The sequence below is a fragment of the Thalia democratica genome, chromosome 2, assembly GCF_965202585.1.
Source record: "Thalia democratica chromosome 2, ktThaDemo2.hap1.1, whole genome shotgun sequence".
NCBI classification, from domain to species: Eukaryota; Metazoa; Chordata; class Thaliacea; order Salpida; family Salpidae; genus Thalia; species Thalia democratica.
This window is the reverse complement of record NC_139166.1, coordinates 1,657,224-1,675,866: the sequence shown is the minus strand read 5'-3', so window position 1 is coordinate 1,675,866 and position 18,643 is coordinate 1,657,224. Positions and strand designations below refer to the sequence as shown.

Below are 18,643 nucleotides of genomic sequence, written 5' to 3'. Positions count from 1 at the left end.
ACCTCAAAAATTAGATTATTTGTATAATTAATAAATACCCACTTAGTATCACCACTAAATATTATAATAAATTAAAATCAGGGTTGCCACACTTTCAGAATAACTCAGGATTTTTTTTTAACTCAAATTGACTCAGATAGTTTTGTTTTTTATTAAACACTCAGTATAGTTTTTTTTTTGATCAAAGAAAATCTCCTGTCAGGTTTTTGTGATTTTTGGGGTTTAAGTCAGTTTTTTAGCAGCAACTTTTTTTTTTGGAAAACAAATTTTTTTTTAAATATTTTTTTTAACTAAGCAAAAAAACATCCGAATCATATGTATTTAATGTATTTATTTGAATTTTACAATATGACCAAAATAATGAGCTGTACTCCCTGCCACTACATTTTACAAACAAATTTTGCACATTTAGGGTTATTATGACATCATAAGCAGTTAATATGTCATTGAATATATGCCAATAAGTATAAGCTTTCATTTAAGACATAAATTATACATCTAGGACATGTATAAGTGATTTTATTACTGTTTAGGTCAAAAAATCTAAAAGTATGTGATTTTTGGGGGTGAAATTAGTTTTTTGGGCGGAAAACTTTTTATTTTTGAGTTTTTTTTTTCAGACTCTTCTTAATGAAGCAAAATCACATCCAAATCATGTGTACTCATAAGTCCAGCAAACATCACCCAAGTACTCCCTACACCTACTGTAAATTATACTTTATTAAACAATTTAAATATAGATTGTTTAAAGTATTGCAAGGAACATTTCCTTAAAGTAGGGTTGCCACTTTACCTAAAAAACCTGGAATTTGACAACTTAGGTAAAAAATACCTGGAAAATCCTGGATTTTGGGAAATTTTGAAAAAACCTGGAATTTCGAACAAAAATCACTAAAAAAACTTAGAAAAACCTGGAATTTTCACATGTTCAGTAGCAAAATTTCGATTTGACTCAAAAAATCTATCTAATAAATATAAAAAAAATTGTCGTTATCAAAAAATATTTTATTAAAAAACACATTTAAATTAGCTTTACAGTATCTTTTCAATCTTTTTATACTACTTAACACAGTTGCTTACCTAAAACTAAACTTAAAACTAAAAACATCCCAAAAAGTCTGTACTTTAAAAACCTGGAAGAAGTTTGAAAAACCTGGAAAAGTTTTTGAAAAAACGAGCCGCAACCCTGTTAAAGTTTGAGGTTTTTATCTCAAAAAACGTAGAAGGAGAAAAGTTTTTAGTGATTATACAGTTTTTACTCAAAAATTTATCAACTTAATTACATAGGCAAAAAAATCTTAAAATTATAAACATAACATATTGATCAAATAAACAAATATTTTTAATTCAAATATTGCATGCTAATAATTTTAATAGATTTTAATTCCCTGGTGAGATGCTTTCATCACATGGCCAACGACAAAAAATTCAGGAAATCACAGAAAAACTCAACAAATACACTGTTAGTTTTATTAATAATTATTTTTAGTTGGTTTTATTGTTATTTATAAGGAATATTTTATTTAAATTAAGACAAACTTAAGATATACCTTGTTAGTTTTATTATTAACAGGGTTGCCACACACTCAGGGAATTCAGGTAAACTCAGGGAATTTTCAAGATATAAAAAATCTCAGGGAAACTCAGGGAATTTTGATTTTTTTTTAAACTCAGGGCAGTTTCGGTTTTTTTTAAAACTTCAGGGAAATTTTAAGATTTAAAAAAAAACTCAGGTAAATTTTTTTCTAGATCTAGAATAAGATTTAATTGATCCAATTTCAATATTTTGTTTATAAAAAAAGTTAATTTTATTTTTTTAAAGTGCTTATTTAAAAAACTTTTAGCGTTGCAGCTAGTTCTCCAATATTACTAGAATTAACATTGTAATTTTTAAATAAATAATAAAAATTTTAAGGATAAAAACTCAGAAAAAACTCTTAAGCTTAAGCTTACTCAGGGAAGTTTCTGGTAACTCAGGGAAGATTTTTTGACTCAAAGAGTGACAACCCTGTATTAATTAAAATTTTTTTTAATTAATTCAAAAAAGATATATATAATTAATAGATACCCACTTAGTATTTACTACTAAATATTATAATAAATTATAAACAGGGTTGCCACACTTTCAGAACAACTCAGGATTTTTTTTAAACTCAAGTTGACTCAGGATAATTTTGTATTTTTATAAATCACTCAGTATAAGTTTTGTTTAATTAAAGTAAATCTCAGGACAGGTTTTGTCTAGATTTTGAATGGAATTTATTCTCATTATTTTGTTCTTGTATGACAAATTTAATTGGTAAACTTAAATTTTGTTATTTTTAAATTAAAAAAAAAAAAATTTAAGGGTTTTAAAAAACTCTAGATGACTCAAGACAGTTTTTTTCACTAAAAGAGTGGCAACACTTTCTGTTATTATTCGAAAATAAAATTATGTTACCAATTAAGGCCTACTGTTTTAATTAAATTTTGCATTATTTTTTCTTTTAGTTCCCTTGAGCTATTCAATGTAGTTTTTCTAAATAAATGGCAACACACTAAAACAAGCATCATGTACAATAACTGTTACATTATAACCTAGACAACTCTATAAATGTAAACTTGCATCAGATCAACTTGCTATCTGGTTGACTGGTTTTATATTATTTATGTTCAAATAAGCATTGAAACTGATATTCCATTACAACATAATTTATCAAGAAACTTTTAAAAGTTTCAGCTTATATTTGAATACATCACATGTCAATTTATAATAGAATAAAAAACAAATATTTATAAATATTACAGAAAGTTTTGTCGAAAAATTAATAAATGATAAAATTGAATATTTTTCAAAGATAATACATTAAAAACTTAGCATTATATTTTATTGAGTAATTTCACTTTCCTTAATAAATATCTGCCAAAAATTTACTGAAGTAATAAAATATTTAATATTCAGTAGCTATCACGCTAGAAATTTAAATAAACATACTATTATAAGTCTATCTTTTTTTAAATTGATTAAAAATTTCTGCAAAACAAAAACTTACACATAGCAGGGCTGCCACAAAGTCAGGAAATACTAAACAAAAGACAAAAGTCAAGAAAAAATGGGTATTTTTAAATAAAAAGTCTGAAAATTTGACAAAATTAGAAAAATATCAGGTTTTTTCAGTTCAAACTTACAAAATTCCTTATTTTCCAAAGCCTCCGAATAGTAAAAAGTTAATTAAAAACCCTTTAAAACAGGCTAAAATTGTAAAATTTTCTAAAAATTTACAAAATTACTTAATTTCCAATGCATTCATGTGGTAAATATTAATAAAATATTATTTATAAAACTGCTAAATTTTTCTTTTAACATATTGTACAACTACCCTTTACTTGAACAAGCAATTTTTGTATCCCTTTTTAATATTGATGATTTTAGCATTTATGTTAGGAAATGCTAAAATGTTGTTTCTTTTTTCAGACAAGTTGTGTTTATGAATTAGAAAATACAAGTGTTTTGCTGGTAGAGCTGTTTATTGCGAATACATGAATCATACACAGATGGTTCATGTGATGTAATGAAAGTTAGATGATTGAATTCAGCAAAAAGATGTTGTTTTAAGCTTTATGAGAAATAGAATCAAAGCTTTATATAGTTTGAAGTTTTTGATTATGTGTTGTAGAGTAAGTTTAAATTAAGAGTTTGATTTAGAAAAGTCAGGAAAATTTTAGTAAAAATTAAAGAAACTTTTCTCAGCTTGATCTGTGGCAACCGTGATTTAGGCAACATAAACAATTTTTATTATACAATATATTAAGGCTATCAGGAGAAGTGGGGAAATCACTATTCAACTACATGATTTTATTTTGTGGGGTTTTAACTAAACTAGAACTTGCTTTGCACACTTTTTAGATATTCAAACTATTTTTTAAGATAAAGCTAAAGAATACAAAAAGTTCCTTATGGAAGGAAAAACTGCAATATTGAATAGAAAAGAACACAATTATTTGTTTATGGAAGTAAAAACAACAATATTGAATAAAAAGAAATCACTAAAATCTATTTCATATGAAAAAATCCTGAATTTTCCAAAAATATTTCTTTCAATGTTTTAAAAAACCTCTCATAAGAAGTTATAAATTTTTGACTAATTTAAACTTCGAAAGTATTAATTATTTGTAAAATAATATTAATATAGATCAGGGTTTCCCAAAGTAGGCCACGAGCAGCAAAGGGGTAAGAGGAAGGGGGGGGGCATGAGGTCACGTAGGAGGTAATTTTTTATTACAATTTCTATTCATTCACAGTTTAGTCTTATGCTTTCATAAGGAACTTACTCTCACATTTTAACTTGCTTTACTTGAAAAATTATTTTGAATATAATAAATCTGAAATAAGCAACTTGTAGCTTTGTAATGATATTAACATTTAATTTTCTTATTTTAAAGCGTGTGAATAAATACGGAATTTTCTGTAACAATAATATTAATGATATGCTTTCTCAAAACAATTATACCAATTCCCAAAACAACTCAAGGGAGTTAATTTCATTCCGACGCGTATATATCGGCGTTTTGTCTTTCAAATACGCGTTAAAGTTAGTTGCAAAGTTATTACGCGGTACGATCAAGTAACGTTTTACTTCAATTATTGAGAATCAAGAAAACGTCTACATAGCGGAGTTGATGTTAGTATTTATGTAACTTTACGATTGTTGATACTTTTTATAGATTTTATTTGTGTCGTGATTTAATAGTTTCTTTCTTCAGAACTAAGAATTATTATTGAAAATAAAGTAAATTGCATTTATTCAAAGTGTGTTTTATTCATAACTTAGGAAATAGTTTTGTAACTTATACTGTTAGTATATTATTTACTTCTCGTAAGTATAGCAGTTAGTAAGTTACTGGAGACCACGTAGTTAAGAAATAAACATAAAAACCAATAAAATAACCCATCTGGTTAAAGTGGAGACCACGCAGTGTCTATTAAGAACCTTGAATCTTCTGGTTAGAAATCTTTAAGCAGTCAACAGAATAAATGCACACAAACAACAATGACGATATCAATCTTAATAATTCTCATCAAGCAGAGATGATGAATGATAATGCTGAATTTTATCCGTCAAACAGCATTCAACAACAACTTAGAAAATTAAGCGAAGTTAAGCAGCTCACAAATGAAGAAGAGTTAAGAATTTTGCAAAAGCAAATAAAAAAGTTAAATAATAGATTAAAGCAGTCTAGATCACCACATTTCGAACGTGCGATGCTAGAAAAACGCGAACCTTTTTACAATGATTACGAAAATAGTAATCGAAATAATTTTAATAACTTTAGCGACACATCTAAGGCGCAAAGACTAAGTAAAAAGTTTAAAAGGTTAGACTTTTTAAGAAACCCTCGTGATATTATTAGTTTTTTCGAAGAGGAAATGTTAAATGAAAATATTTCTAGTAATACAGAAAAGTATAAATTTTTAACTGGGTTTTGGCCGAGAGAAGAGTTGTCAGACTATTATAAAATGACAGAACGAGGTGAAAGAAATTACAGTTCTTTAAGAAACTTTTTTATTAATAGGGACAATCAGTTAGCTGAAATTTTAGATAAAATTCCAATTTGGGATGATTGTACAAACTTAAATAAAATATTTGCTACAGCCGTGAGTTGGGCCAAATGTCCAGAGCAGGACAGAATTAAGTTTTTTCTTGCATACTTAATGCCCTTTTCGATCAAAGATAAGATTAGGGAACATTTTGATGAAAGCTTAGAATTTTTTAAAAGAAAAGGACAAGCCATATGGAATGCTTATAAAGAAAACGCATTAGTACCTAAGCAAGTTAATTACAATAGACTACAGCAGTATGAGCAAAGTCAGCATAGGTCTAAAATAAATTACCATAAGCGAGTTCGTCCTAATTATCAACAAAATTTTCATTTTAGAGATAATGGTATTAATCATAATTACAATTATCGTCAACATAACCAAGATAGAGATAGTTTTAAACCAAGAAAATCATACAATGGGAATAGTAGTAAAAATGTTAACATAGCACAGTGTTTGTCATGTCATCAACACTTACCTACAAAAACATCTAATACAAGCAAAGAGTTTCAAACAACCAAAGAAAAAGCTCAGGTAACCAAAAACACTATAGCAGTTGGAGTAACTGGTCAAGTAGTATGGTTTAATGTTCGCAAAGGTTACGGTTTTATTCAACGTGATGATCAGAACAGCGATATTTTTGTTCATTATACAGCTATCATCAAAAACAACCCTAACAAATTATTAAGGTCTCTTGCACAAGGAGAAAAAGTCCAGTTTGATATTGTTGTAGGTAAAAATAATATGTCAGAAGCCGCAAACGTGACAGGTCCTAATGGTAAAACAGTTCAAGGGTCTAAGTATGCTGTAGATAAAAATTCAAACTACAATCAAAAACTTCAACAAAATATATTTAACGCAAACCATCATTCTCGTAACCTCCAACAGCAGAAAATAAAAGCTAGTAGAGCTTATAAGCAAGCTTTTGCTTTTAAAGCAAAACAAGGTAAACTTATCAAAGAAAAACATCAGAAACAACAGCAGAAAAATATCAGTTACAATAAAAAGTATGATAGCAAGCCAAAATATCAAGTGCCAACAGTGCAGCTTAAAAGTTATAAACAAGACTCAGGCTATTACAATTCTTCAAAAACAAAATCACAAACTAGCGTATCAAGCAACATATTAGCTAAAAAGAAAAACAATTTGGCAGTACTTAATTCCTTTGACAAAAAAGAAATTATAACACAGAATAAAAAAGAGTCAGAATTACTAATAGCAGGTCTAAAACTTTTAACATTTATCATAAAGCCTTTTGAAGATAAAATATAAGTATTTTCACAAAACTAACGAAACGGATTTTAATAAAGGTAAAAAATTGTAATTTTTATTAACATGAACATCTATTTTAACATTTTTTAAACTCAGGTAATTTTTTTAAGAAGTTAAAATGAAAGAAACTATTAAGTGTATTTATTTTGTATTCTTTTCTGATACAATTTCTGAATTGTAAAGTTTATTGCTTTTTTACTTTTAATGATGTGTTATGAAGTTTTTTATGTTATAAATTACAGTTTAGCAATTGAACTATTAATTAAAAGCTATCAAATAGAAATTATAAAATAGAAAAGTTTCATATGCCTATTTTTTGCATTAAAATTTTAGTAACTACTTTTTTTCTCTAACTTTAAAACAAAATTAAATTACCAGACTTTTTGCTCGTAAAATAATCAAGTTCAAGTTTAAAGCTTTAAAATTCAACTCGTGATAAACTTTTCCTATAAATTTTGAATTTAAAAGTACTTTCAACTCCCATTTAGTTTTGACTGTTAACGATCGAAAAAAAGCACTCGCTAAATTTTACTCTTTATAACTTCTACAATGCATAAGTTTTGTGTCACTTTATAAAGAAATACTTTATACTTGAATCCTATAAAAGTTTGTGCATGAAAAAAGTACTTATTGTTTTGTAAAATACTTTAAAGAAAATATTTTCTGTTTTGTTCATTAAAGTTTGCGAGTTAAATATTAAGAACATATGTTTTTCAAAAACAAAATTAAAATGTTTCATGTGTTTTAAAATATTAATTTTCTATTTAATGCACCTTTAAATGCTTAAAATGTTTTGTTTTGTATAAAATAATAGGTTTAAACGTAAATACTGACAGTTTCGTTATTGTCTTGTGGCATAAAAACATAGTAGTTTTTACTAAACTTTCTTGAAAGAATATCTCAACTTTTTTTTTTGAACCGCGTATTTTTGAAATGAATATTACATTGATGGACAATGAAAAGATGAATTTTTTCTATGTCAACAAGTGACTTCGATGAATTTTTGAATTTGAAGTTTAGAGAAGAACAAGCGAATTAAAACAGTTCGTTCCTGCTAAAAAAACCACCGTTGAAGAAGAAACCGGAAGAGGAATGCCGGAATAGAAAAAGCCCGAGGACAACAAGCCCAAGAACCCCGAGGAAAAGAAGCCAACTAAATGACTATCATTTTTACTTTATCCTTATGTAGTGTTTTATCTTAGTTTTTGTAAATTATGTAGTTTTTGAGATAATAAGTAATAGTTTCTTTTTCTTACTTTTTTTAACCCAAACTTTTAATATCGATAAAAATGTTTAAAGTTAAGTAGGATTTTAAGGATTTAGATTATTTAAAATTAGGCTTTAAACACTAATTTAAAAGATAAAAACGAAATAGTGTAATGATATTAACATTTAATTTTCTTATTTTAAAGCGTGTGAATAAATACGGAATTTTCTGTAACAATAATATTAATGATATGCTTTCTCAAAACAATTATACCAATTCCCAAAACAACTCAAGGGAGTTAATTTCATTCCGACGCGTATATATCGGCGTTTTGTCTTTCAAATACGCGTTAAAGTTAGTTGCAAAGTTATTACGCGGTACGATCAAGTAACGTTGTCTCGATACAGAGATGTTAAAGGGGTAATAGGATTATTATAGTATATTAATACAACAATCAAAACAACACTTATATTTATTTACATAAACTAAACAACACAAAGATACAATTACATCACTCTATACGAGAACTAAAGTTAAACACACAAGAAAATATTAGTTCTTAAATCTAACGTGTTTAAAATGCATTTTAACTTAAAGCACACTTGCCGAAACTGCTACTGCACTGTAATTGCAAGTCAAATTCCGTTTTATAAGCACTAAAACAAATGTAACTCCTTTAAGTAAACAATATTGTTTATTGTTTTAGAAAATCATATCATATCATACTATCATATCATACACGTCCCGGCGTGGTCTCCAATGTCTCGATACAGAGATGTTAAAGGGGTAATAGGATTATTATAGTATATTAATACAACAATCAAAACAACACTTATATTTATTTACATAAACTAAACAACACAAAGATACAATTACATCACTCTATACGAGAACTAAAGTTAAACACACAAGAAAATATTAGTTCTTAAATCTAACGTGTTTAAAATGCATTTTAACTTAAAGCACACTTGCCGAAACTGCTACTGCACTGTAATTGCAAGTCAAATTCCGTTTTATAAGCACTAAAACAAATGTAACTCCTTTAAGTAAACAATATTGTTTATTGTTTTAGAAAATTGTTTTAAGAGTTATAAAAATTGTTTTGCAAAAGCTTGTTTTGAGAATAATGAAAATTGTTTTTATTATTACAAAAAATTCCATATTTATTCACGAGCTTTAAAATATTAAAATGAGATGCTAATATCATTACAACGTTTTACTTCAATTATTGAGAATCAAGAAAACGTCTACATAGCGGAGTTGATGTTAGTATTTATGTAACTTTACGATTGTTGATACTTTTTATAGATTTTATTTGTGTCGTGATTTAATAGTTTCTTTCTTCAGAACTAAGAATTATTATTGAAAATAAAGTAAATTGCATTTATTCAAAGTGTGTTTTATTCATAACTTAGGAAATAGTTTTGTAACTTATACTGTTAGTATATTATTTACTTCTCGTAAGTATAGCAGTTAGTAAGTTACTGGAGACCACGTAGTTAAGACATAAACATAAAAACCAATAAAATAACCCATCTGGTTAAAGCTTTTTAAATAAATCTGTACATAGTTTAGTAGAATTTAAAAAAAAAATCATTTACTCCTGTCTTGATTACATAAACAAATATTCTTAGTTTGAAATTTAGCATACTGATTATATATATAACATACTAATCATACAAACAAATATTTTTAATTATAAATATAACCTACTAATTATAAAAACAATTATGATCTACTGATATTTTTTATAGAAGTTTGTGCTTAAATCCTGATGAAATTTTCTTCTCAAGTTGCATTGACAAAATAGTTCCAACTTCCACAGGAAATCACAGATAAACTAAATAGTTAGTTTTGTTAATTATTTAATTTGATATCATTGTTAGTTATAAGGTTTTTTTTTTTTAATTTAGACAAAATTAAGATATACCGTGTTAGTTTTATTATTAATTGAAAATTATTTTTTTGTTGTCAAGTTGCTAAAAAATAAGTAAATGAAATTTAACAAAAGCCCAGCTAGTTTTACCATTAGTTATAAAAAGATAAAGTAGATTAAAGTTTATTAAAAATATAAATGTTAATTAAACTAGATGAAAGTTAACTAAAAAAGTAATAGTTAATTAAAAATGAGTTGTACAATAATTTAAATATAAATAGTTGTCAAACATTTAGACAAAGTTAACATATACCTTATTTGTTCAAATTTTTTGAAATGTATAACTTTCTGATGAAGTTGCTAAAAATTAAAATTAACAAATACCTTATTAGTTGAAATTCTGTTTAAAAGATAGTAGTTTATGTTTTATTATTATTTAACTTTTATTGTTGTTTTTTATTAGAACAATAATTTTGCGGCTAAATTGCTAATAAAATTTGACAAATATTCCATTAGTTTTATTAATTATTTAACTAATATGATAAACTGCAAAGATATTTTATATAAAAGTTAGGTTTAATATTAATTAAGTTGTAAATATTTGCTAAGCACTTGGAGAAACTTAACAGTTGCCAAGCTAATTTGATTGCTACTTCCTATTCATTTTAAATAATTTTATAATTAAACTCTTTATTAATTAGTTTTTTATTCGTTATTACAACTATTAAAATTATGTAAAAGTTCACAAATATTTCATTAGTTTTATTAATTGTTTAATTATTATCACATTTATAATTTGTTGCAATAAAGTTTTATTTTGAAGTCAAGTTCAGTACGAAAGTATTTGTTAAGCATTTACAAAAAATTTTAAAAACCTCTATTAACTAGTATATTGTCAACACTGTTGATTTTAGATTAATTTTTATAATATTATTTTATAAAGTATTTTTTAAATTTAAAATTTAGAGTTCTGCTAGTTTTATTAGTGTTTAATAAGTTTATAAAAACTAACTTAGCAAGTATTCCTTTGTTTAAAATGCAAAAGTAGTTATATTTTGATTTAATAATTTAAATATTGGAACAAACTTATATACGTAAACTTATATCTTATAGGTTATCATTATTTATTTCTATTAATTTTTTTTTTAATTTAATTTAATTGCAGTTTAAATTTTTATAGAAACAAATAAATTGTAAAATTTAAACTTATCTATATTAGTTTTAAGGCTATTTAACTAAGAAAAATGGAAGTATGTACTTATGTTTTCTTACAACCAGAATTTTGATTTGTTTATGTATTCAAGTTAAATTTTTTTTTAAGTATTTAACTTTATTACTATTTATTTAATATTAGTTAAGTTCAGTATTTACTCAATTCAGCTTATTTATAGTTCTGTTTATTATTGTTACATATTTAAATGTTTAGATAAGATATATGAAATATAAACTTAATTTTACAAACTAAAATTTTGAAACACTTAAATAAACCGGTTATAAATATATATTTAAATAATTGTCCGAAAGTTTAACTGTTGTTTACTTTCTATTGTTATTTTGTGAATTTCTATGTTTTATTCAAGCCTTTAAAAACTGTTGAGTAGATTTTCACATTACTTTCTACCACCTGTTTAAATATCATAAGTAGTAATTATAGTAGTAAGGTGTTATCGGCCAGCTATTTTTAATTAGAAACTGTTTTCAAACATAAAAAATGTAAACTTACAAGTTTTTGTTACTTTTATTAAATTAAAAATGGTATTTATTTATTAACAAAGTAGTCTTTGGAACTGCACATTTGTTAGAACTTAGTTTTGAGATAAAAAAAATTATCAATTTATTTTTATGTACATAATTTTTAATTTAATCCGCTTTGCGGTGAACAGGGTTGCCACTCGGTCAGGAAAAGTCAGGAAATCAGGAAAAATTTAAAAAACTGACCAAAGTCAGGAAAAAATGGGGAGTTTCGAAAAAAAGTCAGGAAAAGTCATGAAATTTGATAAAATTAAAAAAAAAGTCAGATTTTGACAGTTTAAATTTACAAAATTCCTTGTTTTCCAAAGCCTTCAAATGGTAAAAATTAATCAAAAGTCCTTTAAAGTCAGAAAAAAATTCCAAAATTTTCCTATAAATTTACAAAAATTTTTAATTTTATTTCCAATGCCTTCATCTGGTATAGATTAGTAAAATATTCTTTATAAAACTGCAAAAATTTTCTATTAACATATTGAACAACTACCCTACTTGAACAAGCAGATTTTGTATGCTTTTTAGTATTGATGATCTGTAGAAAGGACACTTCCATAGTGAAACTGTGGTATATACACAAAAGCTTATCTAGCATAATTTTGGAATCTAAGTGTTTTATCAAAGTACATACATTTAAAAAAAAACAGTATTTGATTAAGTTCTTTATTGTTTTAAGGTTATAATTGTAAAAGTCCGTTATTGTTTTAAGGTTTTAGTTGTGAAAGTTCCTTATTGATTAAAGGTTTTAAATGTAAAAGTTCCATATATGTCGTTTTGTATTTCGATAAATTTATGCTAGGATTCTAAAAAATTGTGTTCTTTATTGTTTTAAAGTTTCAAATGTAAAAATTTGTTATTGTTTTAAGAGTTTAGTTGTAAAATTTCGTTATTTATTCAAGGTTTAATTGTAAAAGTTCCTTATATGTCGTTTGTTTATTTAGATACATATGCTAGGAAATGATAAAAAATTGTGAATTTTTTCAGACAAGCTGTGTTTATAAGGTAATTATACAAGTATGTTGCTGATATGTTTATTACAAAGATCAATCATACACAGATTGTTTAAGTGATGTACTGGAAGTTTGATGATAGAATTCAGCAAAAAACTGTTGTTTTAACCTGTATTAAAATTAAATTGAAAGCTTTATATAGTTTGAAGTTTTTGATTATGTATTTTAGAATAAGTTTAATTTAAGAGTTTAGAAAAGTCAGGAAAATTTTGGTAAAAAGTCAGGAAATTTTTCTCAGCTTGATCAGTGGCAACCATGTCTTCAGTTGATAATAAAATTTAATTGAATAAGATCTCGTTAAGTGAAGCATTGCTTTGTAATAAAATTTAATGATTTGAAGTTAAACAATTAATTTGCCAAAGTAGGTTTTCGAAGTTTTATAATGAGTAGGGTGGCCTCTAATCCTGAAAACCTAATATTTGACAATTTAGGATTAAAAAAAATCTTGAGTTCTGAACAAAAATCACTGAAAAACCTTGATATAACTGGAATTTTAAACAATTTCTACAACTTTAAGTAGTAAATTTTTGATTTGACACTAAAAATCTAACATGTAAATTAAAAATTTTGGTCATCATCAAATTATTTTTTTATTTAAACACACCTAAAGTAGCTTTACATTAATCATTTAATATTGATATAATATTTAACATAGTTTTAACCTCGAGTTTAATTTCCAACTAAAAGTAGACCCTAAAACGCATATTTTCTAAAACCTGGAAGAAAATTTGCCAAAAACAAGTGGCCACCCTAAATAAGGCTCAACAAGTAAAAATATTTGATGGTATACTTTGTATTAATTTGACTGGAGTTCGGTAATTTTGGCTATTTAAAAAATATATACTACACATTTTTTTTAAGAGTTTTAAGAAATATTTCCTAAAAATTAGATAATTAACTCTAAAATTTAGGAAGAGATGGATTTTAAGTAATTTAATTTATTTTTATTTTTATTTTTACTCCCATTAGCAACCTATTGTACTCTCTGACTTTAACCTGCTATATTTTGATAAGTTATTTGAATATTAAAATTGTGTAAATATTAAGCTTGGTTAAAACTCGAAAAAATAAGACCAACTTGTATAAAAAATAGTTTTATCCCTTATATGCCCTTAATAAAAACTAAATGGTTTCAGAAAACAATAATCAATTATCTTTTTTTAGTATGAAGTTCAGTATGATTTCAATAAAGAGATGGGTTTTATTTTAACATTTAAATTTACTTAGAATTGTAAAACTTCAATACATATCAAAATTCATCTTTATGAAACTGGCAGAAAAAATAAACTTTCTTTTATTTCTGTTTGATACATGTCAAAATATGTTTCCACATTCTTTTTCGGCTTGATGTACAGAAATTATAATTTAAAATTTTTTTACTTAAGAATTTTTAGAATAGCTTATTATAATAACATCCAGAAAAAAAAGTTCTAACATCTTAAATAGTTATTTATGTGTATTTTAAAAATTATCTCTTTTCTAATAACTAACACTGAAAAAAATTGTCATGTTTTCATAATCTTTATAATCTACACATTTGATTTAAACCTAAACACAAGTTACTTATTAATTGTTTACAAAATTAAAAACTTAAAAGTTTGTTTAAATCAAGTAAAAACAAGTTATGATTTTTGGTGCTTATTACATTATACTTTATTAATTAAATTATGAGAAGTTACTTGAACAATTATAAAAATAATTCCAATCAAAAATTCCTGTTCTCAAATTATTTTTGTATGATATCTACAAATATATCAAAAATATTAATAACTAAAATTAAATACAGTTTTTAAGTAACAATCAAGTAACTATTTTTTATGAAGATTTTATTAATTTTCTTACTTGAATATTCAATTACAGTAAAACTTGGACATCTGAGCTCATTGATGACGCAATTATGACGTAATCATTTCGTTATGACGTCATAAAAAGGTTTATTCAGTTTGTAGTTGCTAGGTTATTTATTTCACCTCAAAAACAGTTTTATGTTGAGAAACAAATAGCTTTTTTTACACGGGATTCAAATTTTGTTCAACTTTTCAGCGCAGCTGCTTTTTTATTTAATAAAATAATAATTAATTTCGGTCCTAAAAATAATTTAATATTGTGTACAAAAATTCACAATTTTAAAGGCAAAATTTTTTAGTTAATGGTCTGCTGAAAATGTTATGGTGAACTTTAATTTTTTAATTTTGTTTCGTTATTTCGTCTCAATGATGTCTATTTATTTTTTATTTTATTTTTTTATATGCGCTTAAATTTTTTCTGATTAAAATAAAAAATCTGACTCTTTTAAAAGTTACACAAGTCTTTGATACCTGATTAAAAAAATATTGAATTTAAATCTAAAACAAATTAGTACAAATTTAATCACAACCAAGAATAATAATTTGATAGTCTCTGTGATTGTTTTTTTTTTTTGCTTTTTTGTTACTTTATTTATAAATTTGATTTCACGAATATACCATGGTGTCTTATAAAAATAAAAATTATTTCGTTAAACGTTTTTTTTGTAAGATTAATAATTAGATAGCATACAATTTGATAATATAGTGTTTATTCAGCTTTCAAATAGTTAGAATACTTTGATTTGTTGTATTAAAAAAAGAAATCACTTGGAGTAGTAAATAAAAAACAAATAATATTGACATCTTATATTGTAAGAGGCAAATAGCTTGGATTTAAAAAATATTTTTTGTTTGTTGTAATATAAGCAGATAAAAAATTAGATAACACTAAAACTAACAAAATATTGCTTGTTTAATTTTAAAGAAATATAAAAATTTTGAATTACTATGTAACACTATAGGATAATTAAATTAACATCTTATATTATAAGAGGCAAACAACTTTGATAAGAAAATATTACTGTTTGTTTTTGTAAGAAGAGAAAACTTGAAGCATTTGAAAATAGAATTTATTAATAAAATTTTTTTGATTAATTTCATTTAACGTAGTCTTTAATGTTTTGTAAAATTTTTAATTCATGTTTAATAAATGCTTGTTTGTGTTTGAAAAATGAAAAGTTCGGATCAAACAAAGTTAGTACTCACAAATAAAGTAACGTGAGTAATCAAGACCATTCCAAATGGTATTTTTGTTTAAGTCATCTTCGAAGCTCCAGTACAAAAAATCATAACCATCGTAGCTATAAGGGTACCCATTAGAATGCCATCCCTCTAAACTAACCTGGACACCGTCGCTGCTCCTCCTCCAAATGTTGGTGTTGTTCACATCTCTCCTGATTCCCGTGCGGTAGTGATAATCAAGCGGCAATCCTAGTTCTTCGGAAAGTTCACTAAAAATTTTAATTAATTAATTGAAATAAGTTAATATAATTACACTTATTATTTTGTGTTATAATATAACTAAGTTGGTTGAAATTGTTTACTCATACTCTGTTTGGTTTACTAGCCGTACTAAAAAAGTTAATGCGAGATTTTTTTTTATTAGACTGGATGTAAAAGTTAATAACTAATTTTAAAAAATAATAAAACTACTTAACTACTTTATGTTATGAAAGTTTTCAAATTATATTGACTATTTTTACAAACCTAAGCGTCTATCAAGACTTTAAATGTGAACATAATTGAATTAATTATAAATTTAAAGCAACTAACTTTCTTCCACTTCGAGTCAACAATCTTGGGTCGTGTTGTATGAGGTCTCCAGATCTGTTCTGACAATAACTTCTCGCTGCCTCCCATTTCATATATTGCTCGACAACTTCGAATTTTTCTGTTGGTTATTTTTTATTTATTTAATTTTTCATACATGTATTTACTCTGTAGATTATTTATTTTTTAAATGGATTTTTTTTTAGTACTAATTAAAACTTATTTACTGACAGACAACGAGTTTTAAAATTCTCTCAACTGAACACTTAACTTATAATTTTAATAAGTCTGCTCAATTTGAAAGCCAAAACCTCATTTTTTGTTTAAACAGTTTTTTGTAACGATTGTTATTTAAAGAAAAAACTGCATCAACGAAACTCTAAAATAATTTGTACTTTAGTTAGGTACTTAAATTTAAACATTAAGTTTTAGATATGTTTTAGTATGTATTTTAAAGATTTTAATTACATTACACTGTAATGAGCTACTTTATTAAAGTTAAAGTAGTATACCTGATTAAAAGTATTTTTACTAGTTTTAATAAATTTCACTGGTAATCATTTCTTACAAAAGATTTAAAAAAGGTGAGCAATAATTTTCTCTATTTCATTAAAACACTGTCTGCTTCAAGTTAGTAGTTTTTCTTAACAATTTATTTTTTTAGTTGTAAATATTCCTTTGTATTGACCGTTTTACGTAAATGTCTTTTATTTAAAAACCTCTACTCAGATATGAAGTTCTCAAAAACTTTCTTTTAAGTTTTTAGATTAAAACTCGTGATGTACCGGACTCACTATCCGGGTCCGGCCGAATATTGCTATTTTTGTCTGATATCCGGATCCGGCCGGATTCTAGTTTGAAAAAAAAGTCCGGATCCGGTTCCGGCCGGGTTCTAATTTAAAACAAAAGTCCGGTTCTGACCGGATTCTAATTTGAAAAAAAAGTCCGGACCCGTATCTAGTTAGTAAAAAAGAGCATACCGAAAAGTAGTTTTTCAAAATCAAACCCTGTGTAAATTAATAAGAGTCATTTTCGTCAGTTAAAACTAAACACCTACCGTGATTGGCTCATTTTGTGCACGTGACTAATTTACATTTGTTTACATTTAAACTATAAAATAAACATTTCAGAAATGCAACTTTTTACATATGTTGAACTTTGGAATGAATACTTGCGTTATTTATTGTTTAAAGTTGAGCTTAGATAATATTTAGAGTTAATACGGTTGAGTGAACGAGCCAATGAGAATCATATGACGAAATGTTTCAAACTAAATACTGATGCAACAAAACATCAGAACATGACAGGCAGTTTATATGTAAGCAGTTAGTTAGTTTGGTGTGCAGCTTGATGCAACAAAATATCTTGAACTTTTTTGTGAATGCTTGTTGTAAGTAGTGTTTTGTTTTAAAAGTGAATATTTCAACTGGTGTTTAATTGTTTAAATATTTATGCCAGGTTTATAGTTTTTTTTAAATTTTACAGTTTCCTGTTTAATTTTTAGTTTATTGTTTTAAGTCTTTTGATATAGATTTAAAGAGCTTCCAGTTTTTAAAGTGTTACCAAAGTAATTAATAATTTTGTATATGGTAGTATTTCTTGTTGTGTTTTATATAAAAGATTCATCACTCAAAACTGTCGTGTCTGATTATAGAAAGTAGACTCAGTTAGAATTTAGTATTTGTTAGATATTAATTAACTAAGGTAGGATTTAAATATGATGGGTAGTACTAATAAGTTAAGTGTACCACAATCAGTCCACAACTTTACTACCAAATTGTCAACCTTTGCTAGCTGTTCTACTGATTATTAGATCAAAGTAATTTTTTCAGTTTTTAAAAACCTCATTCTGACTCAGGCTTGTTTATACTCACTCTAGATAGTTTAAATGACGTAAACAGTGGCAACCCTGCTAGTTTGAAAATTTTTGGGACTTTTAGAAAATCTTGGACTGCCTCAGGCTAATTTAGTTTTTTATAAAAACTCAGGCTAGTTTTCTTTTAGATTTTGAATGGGTTTGAGCTGATCCAGTTTTTAATATTTTGTAATTTTCTAGTGTATTTTGTTCAAGAACTTGATTTCAGATTTTAATTGTAAATAACACCTAAATTTGTAAACCTTGTGGCTAGCTGTTCTACTTATTATTAGATTAAAGTTCTTTTTTTTCAGTTTTTAAAAACCTCATTTTGACTCAGGCTAGTTTATACTAGTGATGTACCGGACTTACTATCCGGGTCCGGCCGGATATTGCCATTTTTGTCTAATATCCGGATCCGGCCGGATTCTAATTTGAAAAAAAAGTCCGGATCCGGTTCCGGCCGAATTCTAATTTGAAAA

The 18,643-nt window shown here is 25.7% G+C and overlaps 1 long non-coding RNA gene across 1 annotated transcript; it reads left to right on the top strand.

Moving 5' to 3' along the window:
• Window positions 1–1,406: 1,406 nt before the first annotated feature.
• LOC145830054 (uncharacterized) lies at window positions 1,407–14,857 on the top strand. Its single transcript, XR_014369603.1, has 3 exons — window positions 1,407–1,462; window positions 9,812–9,904; window positions 14,550–14,857. It is a non-coding gene; the product is annotated as an uncharacterized LOC145830054 (long non-coding RNA).
• Window positions 14,858–18,643: the final 3,786 nt, after the last annotated feature.